At 48.3% G+C, this 8,759-nt stretch overlaps 1 protein-coding gene across 6 annotated transcripts in view; it reads right to left on the bottom strand.

Moving 5' to 3' along the window:
* Positions 1 to 5,631, bottom strand: part of TRERF1 (transcriptional regulating factor 1) — a 100,101-nt gene extending 94,470 nt beyond the window's left edge. For 5 of the 6 annotated variants that reach the window (XM_059467572.1, XM_059467570.1, XM_059467568.1 and 2 more), the window contains exon 1: positions 4,814 to 4,954. The gene's annotated coding sequence lies outside the window, so the exon portion shown is untranslated. Of the gene's footprint in view, positions 1 to 4,813; positions 4,955 to 5,122; positions 5,152 to 5,580 lie in introns of those variants that run through there. The other variant, XM_059467567.1, reaches the window with a different exon arrangement.
* Between the last annotated feature and the right edge of the window lie 3,128 nt (positions 5,632 to 8,759).

Raw genomic sequence — 8,759 nt, forward strand, 5'->3', positions numbered from 1 at the left:
TAAGCCTTGTTCTAGCCAGATGGCGTGAACAAAAACCTCACCATCAGGGATCCTTTAAAAAGGAGGTGCTGATAATTTAACATTTAACTTACACCTACCTGCTTTGCTGGGGCAATCCTTCCCAATCTCTATTTTTGCAGTCTTTACACTCCAGGGCTAGCTGGAGTAAGTTTTAGTACCTAAATCTGAGTTTTTGCTTTTTACTGAACATGAGATTTTTGACACAGAGAGTGGGGGGGGAAGGAATCAAAAAAGACCATCTACAACAATCTTGCTTTGCTATAGCTGCAATGAACTTTAAACATGAAGAGAAAAAAAATGGCAAATGAAAACAAAACCTTGCAGCTCTGCACTTCAAGGACATATCACAATGCGGGTTCTATAAAAAATCTTACCATGAGCAGTTGATGAGGGGAGGGAGGGGAAAGACAGAAACCATTTTCTTGCTAAACTAAACAGACAGGAGAAAATTTGTGACAAGACCCAGGATGGCTGCTTTAGACATTGGTGGGGTGTGGACACTTGGCACTTGTCCCCGTGTGCCTGGGAAGTGACAAGAGCCCACCAGAGCAGGGGACGGGAAGCCGAAGAGAAGCAATTTGTCTGAAAGTCTAACAAAATTTAAACTGTAAACTGGATAATGACAAACTAAAATGTAATTTTTTTTTAAAAATCAACTACCTTTTGACTCTGCCTCATATCAGGATTTTGGGTCTTTCCAGAGCAAATCATCAGTCAATTATGAAAACTTAGGTGGGCTGTTTGTGTGCGACACATTACTCTTTGTTACAGAGTAAGCTGAAACCACAAGACTCATTTCACTCAGAACCTCAAAATATACCTAACGCTCCAGGACTACTCCAAAACCCTGCAACACCCCATTCTAATGCAAGGAGTTTACACTTTAAAAAAAAAAAAATCACACACTATTACACAGTAATAAGGCATATATTTAAGAGCATGTCCTGGGTTCCCCAAACCATTATCCTCTCAAGAAGAAAGTAACATAAATGATGTATTTTCCTTCAAGTTTCTGTGGCAGCAGGTTGTAGTCTGAGCACATTTTCCAGTTTTTCCCCACACAAATCAATGGTTTGGGGGTTTTTTTCTGCTGCTGTTTTGAGCAGGTCCAGGTGAGCCCACATCCCCACCATCACGGAATGACACAGGCAAGTGAGAAAGAGAGAAAAGAAACTGCTATCAAAACACTATTCCTTCTGCCCACAGAAACCAACATCCAACAAGAACCAGTGTCAGTATGAGCTGCTGGCAGACTGTGTCACCCACTTTGTCCTCCTGGCCAGCCTGGACATACAGTGGCAGCAGCAAGGAGAGGATGGTGCAAGAGCCCATTCTCGGCATTTCAGATCGAACAGGAGATACTCCTACAAGCTCCATAAGTTAACTTAGTGCCTAAACGCATGCTGCTCAAAAGTAATTTCAGTGAATCTCTTAAATCTGCTTGGTTTCAAGCAAAGAGTTGTTAAAGACAAAAACAACCCAATAAAATTGTTGCTACTGTTCTTTGAACCAGGTTCAGACTACTCTTTGAAGGAAGAGTCGCCTTTCTTAAAATATATTTGAATGTGCTATTTTAGTCTTTATCTTAGAAGGCCCGATTTCCCCTCACAGCCCTGCAACTGATTACAGTAATAGGTTTCTCAGAGATGGACAAGTTAAGAAGAGGTTTTGTAACTTCACATACAGCAAAGAGTAAGGAATTTGCTGCCTTCCTTTTTCTTTAGTTCTGAATGCAGCCCCCCAGTCCCTCCCCACTTACACGGTGACTCTACCCTTGTAAGCAGTGCCATGGAAGGCAGTGTGGCCACTTGTGCTCCTCACCTTATGTAAATAACCACAAGTGTGGCAGCTACTCCAGGCAGAATTCACATGTGCACTTGAAGATGCTTTTGCCTACTACTCTCAGGCGGATAGCAGGCAATAGAATCTGCTAATTTCGGGGACAGGAAAAATTGTAATTCTGATTATAATTTTTTGTTGGGACTATTCAGCTATCAAAAGAATCCAAGGGGAGGAAACAAACTGTTTCCACACCAGCCATTATTTTGTGTTTGTCAAACGCTGCTTGTTTTTTTTTTAAACCAAAAAATCAAATACATATTTCTAAGGAAGCTGAAATGAAACTGCCTTATCTCACAGTTATTGTGACACATACTAAGGAGGTGCAACACAGGGCCCTTCTTTTTTACACTGTCGTATTACAGTATTGGCAAAAGGAGAAAAGGGCCTTCTCAAACACTTGGCTGAGAATGTTTTTAGGTGACATATCCCCCCCCTTGATTAGAACAAACAACAACAAAAAAAAGATGAAAATATTCACAGCAAAATATTAACTTACTGTTTTAGGAAACAGTACTTTACAGAACTGCTCTTATACTCTTCTCACCGTCCCTGCCAGAGGCCAAGTAATGAGCCCAATTCTTAATAGCAAGCCTCACTGTATCACTTCAAGAATTAAAATGGCCAGAAGAAGAGAAGCAACAGAGTTTTGCGTTTAAAATCTAGGAATTCCTTTTTTCTATCTAGGCTAGTTGTGCACTACCCAGAGGCAAAAAAAAAAAACTAAAACAAGGATTGCTTTATGGTCTTAAATGAATACTGGAGGACTCTCAATAGGCAGGTCATCATCAGTAACATACAGGTTGAGAAAATGAAATGGCTTAGACATGGAGACTTTTTCAGTCTATCGAAATACATCATGAGTCAATGTTAGGTAGAGAGGTTAGTCATGCTGTGGTTTATTTATGCTCATGTTGGCCCCTGATACTAAACACTGGAGGCAGGATGCCTGCCTAGCTACCTGTGGCCTCATCCCTCTTGCCCAGGGAGGGATGCCAACAGCAGGACATACACGGACACTGTGATTAAGGTCCAGTGTTATCCTATCACCAGAAGGCCAGTCCTCCAGTTTGCACTCAGGCCAGGTTTCACAGAGAAGCGCTTTACCTGTATCTGAGTTTTTTTGGCTTTTCAAGATACACAGGTTTGACCACCATACCACAGTGCTGCTCAGGTCCTCACTGAGGTCTCCAACTTCAGAAACACAAGCTGCTAATCAATGGTAGAACAGATTGTTCTAGAGTGTTCATTTGCACCAAAACTTTTTGAGTAGGCTATACTTAAACCTTTAATTTTTCCAAAGATTATCAGAGTATCCTCTACAGAAGCAAGAAAAATGCATACAACACATTTTCTTCATATGAAAAATCACTTATCTAAATTCTAGGGAAAAGTCTATTTGTTTTATGCAAAGCTGCATAGTATGCATGCATAGAGCACGCATGCAGCAGCCCTTCTATTGTTATATGTGCCTTGGACAACACTTAGTAAAAAGATAAGGTACCAACCAGGGCATATTAAATTCTGACACTTCAGTGGGCAATGAAGCGAAATGGGTTATTTCTAGATAGATGCACCTTATTAATGCAACGGCTCCACTCTGATCCAACTGAACGTCCAAGACCACAAAGCAGATAAGCGATGACAGCAATCAGCTGCATGTACTGCATGCAAGAATAACTCATGCACACGCTGGCACTGTAACCATGGGTCACTTCATCGTGACACCATACCCTGAGTGAGGGCAGCAGACAAATCCCTGGTCCCCAGGGCAGCTCTGTGGGCCAGAGGCCCAAGCAGGACAGGCACAGAAAGCAGAGTGGCCATGCCAAGCCAGGCCAACTCTGCCAGGTGAACTCTCTCCTCTTCCCATATCCACAGTAAAATTGTACCTACCAACAGCATAAAACTCTCCCCTCAGTGATTACATGCTTAAAACATTAATCATGCAGTTATACACAATATTTTCTATAAATATTTAAGCTATGGGTGATCCTAGGTATTTTGCTGCCATCATGTCAGTCTGTAAGAATGTATGAACCTCACCTGTAACTATCTGAATGACGACCAGCACTGATGCGCAAGGACAGCAAGTGCAGGTCAGATTTTACTGGATGAAGGCAATAACCCGGCTAGGTTTACATCTCGATCAGTCAAGCCTGGTTAGTTGACAGGCAGACGTGAAAACCACTCTGTAAAGTCAGCAGAAGGATGAATAGGCATTATCCATTTATTAACTGGTTAACTGCCGATTAATTTCACTTGCAAATCGCCTCTCCGGTATTTAAACACCTGGCTAAGAGTTTTTGTTCCTTACCACCCCGTAATTTTGACGGGCCAGAAAGCCGGAGCGCCCCGCCAGCGCCCAGCCCGCCGCGCGCTCCTCTCCCCCAGGAATGGAGGGAGAAATCCCCATTCCTCCGAAACGAGCTCGCCCCACGCGGTGCCGCCCGGGAAGGGCTCCACAGCCGAGCCCCGGGACCGCTCCGCTCCCAGCACTGATACCGAGAGGGCACCGAGCGCGCTGCGGGACGAAGGACGGGAGGAGAGGAGCGTGGGTCGCCCACTCGTGTCAGGGGCCGTGAGGGGCAGCGCGGCTCGGGGAACTTCCGCGGCGAGCCCCGCCGAGCCGCCCTTCCCCGCCTCTGCTCCCGGCACGGCGCGGCGGCGCCCGGGACTCGCAGCAGCGCCGCGGCGGGGGCGCCCCGCGCCGGCCCCGCCGCCCGCCCGGCCCGGGCAGGTACCGGGCAGCGCCCCCCGCCCGCCCGCGCCCGGACGGGCAGGAGGCGGCGGCAGCCGGCAGGGCCTCGGCGCTGCAGACCGAAAGTCAACTGCGAGCTGCAAACTTTTTTCTCCCTCCTCCCCCACCCCCCCTTTTTTTTTTCTTCCCTCCTCTCCTTCCAGCGCAGCCCCGGCTCCTGCAAAAACGAAACTTGCGAAGCGTTGCCCCTACCTGGCGCGAAGTCTGCAACAAGTGCAGGCGGGCGGGGGAGGGGGGCGGGCGCGGGGCTCGTGGCGGTGTCGGCGAGGCGGGAGCAGATCGCGATATTAATTTATTACGGAGCTGCCCCGGGCTCGGTCCTACTTCACTTACAGTACGGCGCCCATCCTGTAAACAAATATCGCTCCGCCAGGAAACGCACTCCCCCGGCCCGGCCCGGCGCGGCCCCGCTGCCCGGCACCCACCCCGGCGGCGGCGGCACATGGAGCGGAGCGGGGCGGGGGCCCCGCGCCGGGGGAGGCTCCGGGCACCGGCACTTACCTCCGGCACGGCCTCCCCCGCCCGCCGAGCTGCCGAGTCCGTGATGCAAAAAGAAAGAAAGAAAAAAAAAAAAAAGAAAAAAAAGAAAAGAAAAAAATCCCCGGTGTCAGCAAATCGCTGTCAAATAATTTCCTTGCAGCAGGGAGCCGGGAAAAGCAGAAGCAGGAGGGGGAGGAGGCTGCGGGAGGCGGCGGGATCCCTCCGCCGCGATGGGTCTGGCCCCGGGTAGCGAAGCAGGAAGTAAGGTGTCGGTGGCGCCGCGGCCGCCCGGCCCCGCGGCGGGGCGAGGGGCGCCCGCCGCCCCCGGGGGCCCGCCCGCCGCCGGCCGTGCGCCGCCGCCGCCGCCTCCCTCCCTCTCTCCCTCCCTCCCTCCCGCTCCGCCGCGCCGCGGTCTGGCCGGCAGCCCCTCCTCTCAGGGCGGTGAGCGCAGCGCAGGTGCCGGGGCCACTGGCGGCGACCTGTCAGCGGCTCCCGCCGGGTCGGCGGGGTGCGGGCGAGGGGCTGCCGCGAGATCCCGCCGCATGCCGCAGGGCGCCGGGGCCGGGCACCGCTCCCGCTCCCGCCCGGGCGGCGGCGCCGGGGGACGACACCGCGGCAGCCCTGGGGCCGAGGGGGTCCCGCGCCGAGGGGTTGCGATGCAGGGGCGCTCCCCCGGCGCCGCGGTGCCGTCCGGAGCCGGACAGCCGCGTCGGGGCCGGGGGCTGCGGGCGCTGTGGCCCGGCCTCCCCCAGCCCCGGGGCGCCGGAGGGGGAAAGTGGCCGCGGCAAAGGCGGGCTCGCTCTCACCCGGGAGCTCTCCTGCCCTGAGCGGGGAAGGGCTGCTGCGCTGCCGGGGCCGCCTCCCGGCTCCAGGGCGGCTCCTCCGCTTAGGGTTAATTTAGAAGTTAATTCTCTAATACAGCGAGCGATGTAGGAACTTGCTCCTGTGGTCACTGATCTTTGCCATTGGTCGTCCTAAATTTTTTTTTTTTTTAAGTCTGCGGAAACATTTTGGTGAAATACCTCATCGGTCCTTCTTCCCTTGGGCTCGGCATTTGCATTAGATTGCACCAAAATGTTCCCTCGCAGGGAAGGATTTTACATCTCGGGGACAGATATGTGATGCATACAGCTTATGCAGTGCTCTGTTTAAGCTCACGGACAATGACAGACTGTAAGAAACCATAGCTGGGAAGAGAGAAACTGAAACGGGGATGGTTATAGGCCTACTTCTGCCTTCAAAGAGAGAAAAAACCCCCAACAGACAAAACTCTCAAAGGTTATAACTGGAACAGAAAAAGGTTTTTGGTGTTAGCATTTGTGATTCAGCCTTACATTATAATGGTTACCAGCAGCCTCATTTTCTTTTTATGGTCATCCTGGTTTCCTGGTTGCATGACACTTCCATCGGCCCACTGTTCTTAATAATTTAACCTTTTATGAAATTGTTTTGATTTACAGTGTAGATTAGAGCAAGAGCGAAAAAGTATGATATCACCCCTTGGTTATTAAATTTCTTTGAACTATGCACAAATGTGAGAAAGTCTTGTTTTCTTCCTCGCCAGCTACTAATTTTCTGATTTTATTTTTACTTAACTGAAGAATAGCATTCCAATATTGTAAGTTCTCTGTGCTGAGCTATGCTAAATCTATGCTGAGTTTTGGATTCAATGGTTGGCTTGTTTGCTTGCTGGAGTCCTAAGTCATATAAACTATGATGAAAATAGAATTAAAACCACAACTCAAAATGTGCTTTGCCTCTGTTTGTTTTTTGTGTCTAGTCTGGAACCCAGAATAGCCCATATTACTTGTGATTTCCAAAATGACCTCTGAAAATAAGCAATGGAATTTAACAGTCCTTCTAGGTTTGTCTCAGCATCTCTACTTGTCCAGTTAATCAATACAAGCAAATCTCTGTTGAATCAGCTAGGTGTTATTTGATTTGCCTGAAACACAAGGGTTTGCGGTATAACTCAAAATAGAAGCAAATGTCTAATTTAAATTTCAACAAAGAAATTCAGTTTGTTAGGGCATGGTGCTAGTAAGGCCAAGATTGTGTGTTTGCTTCCAGTATGGGCCATTCACTTAAGAGCTGGACTTGATGATCCTTGTGGGTCCCTTCCAACCCAGAATATTCTGTGATTATCAAACAGCCTTCTGACATGCTATAAATTGGACCCATCTTACTCTGCCTTAACAAGTTTAGCTACACAAAACTCTTAGCTCAGGACAACATTTCCATCAATTTGTGTGGGCTGGCTATAGCCAGACTGCATTCTTTGTGTTTATCCTGCCAGTTATGAGTTGGTCTCCATCAAAAGCACAAAACCTTAATTTGTGTTCTCAGTTTTCCTGATCCTTCTTCTTCTAATCTTTAAAGGATTTGAGTATCAATCTTCCCACTTTTGAATAAAAAAAATCAGACTGTCGTTTACAGTATTCAACCTCAGAATAATTCTATGGGCTTGTCGTGATGCTGTTCAACAAGGATTTGGCAGGGATACCTGGCGAGCTGGGAGCTCTGGAGCCGGGGTGAGGTCCTGGCCGGCCCAGCCGCCCGCTTGCTGCTGTCAGAAGAGGGAGACCTTGCCCTCTCTTCCCTGCCCGCCCAGCGGGCTCAGCTCGCCAAGCCAGAGCACTATTCCCTGTCTGGGCTGAGTTCCTGCCATTTTGGGGAGCTGCCTGTTAGATCAGCCCGGGGAGTTGGGGGGCTGCGGGGTGAGGAGGGCCAGGGGAGCCCTGCAGCAGGTGGGCACGGTGGCTCCGCTGCCTCCAAACACCCGGCGCTTCCGAACAACACAAAAGCAGCAAATGTCTCACAGTAACTGCCATCCCTCTGTCAGAGCCTTGTCAGCAATTAATGCATTCTAATTTTTTTCTAAGCAGGGCCGTTTCAGAAATGAAAGCATTACAGACGTTTGGAAGTGACAGAGGTCTCTGATCATCCTCCTTGTTCGTTCCTTTCTGGCACAGAATTGCTGTGTCATTATTTTCCCAAATGCCTTAGTTTTTATTAGAATGTTCTGCCTTGAATTTGTAGGCTTTCCAAGAAAGACAATGCTGAAGAAAACAAATACTATGGCTGTGGTAGGAGGCAACATACTTTTGTTCAACAACTGGAGTCATTAAAATAAAACCACTTCAGACACAATCACATCTATGCAAGTATCTTACTGGTCAAAGTTGCAGCAGCCAAAATACAGATGTTCATCCAGTTTCTTGGTTTTAGATGCCTGTTCCCAGGTGGAATTTTGAATTGTGGATGATATCCTAAAAAAAAAAAAAATCAGACTGTAATTATCTGATTTCATTGAACAAGACTAATGACAGGCTTATATTAGTTTCAAGGGGGAGCTTTTGAGCCATAAATTGTACTGATGGATTTAGGTTTAAAAGCAACTTCAGTTTCAGAACATGACATTCGACATAATGTGGACTTTATATTTGTAATTGAGATTATGGCCTTATTTTCCAGAAAAATAAAAGCCATTATGGAAATTTCAAGAGATGACAAATCTGCCCTTTGGTACCTGTTCTTTTGGTGTAATTACTTATCCACCCTGTCATTAAATGTTTGACCTTGATTTTTCTTTTCAATTTGTGGGTTTCCCAGCATGAAGTTGCTGGTTCTTTCCCTTCTAAATCAGCTTAGTATCATG

Source organism: Ammospiza nelsoni, chromosome 3 (genome assembly GCF_027579445.1).
Source record: "Ammospiza nelsoni isolate bAmmNel1 chromosome 3, bAmmNel1.pri, whole genome shotgun sequence".
NCBI lineage: Eukaryota > Metazoa > Chordata > Aves > Passeriformes > Passerellidae > Ammospiza > Ammospiza nelsoni.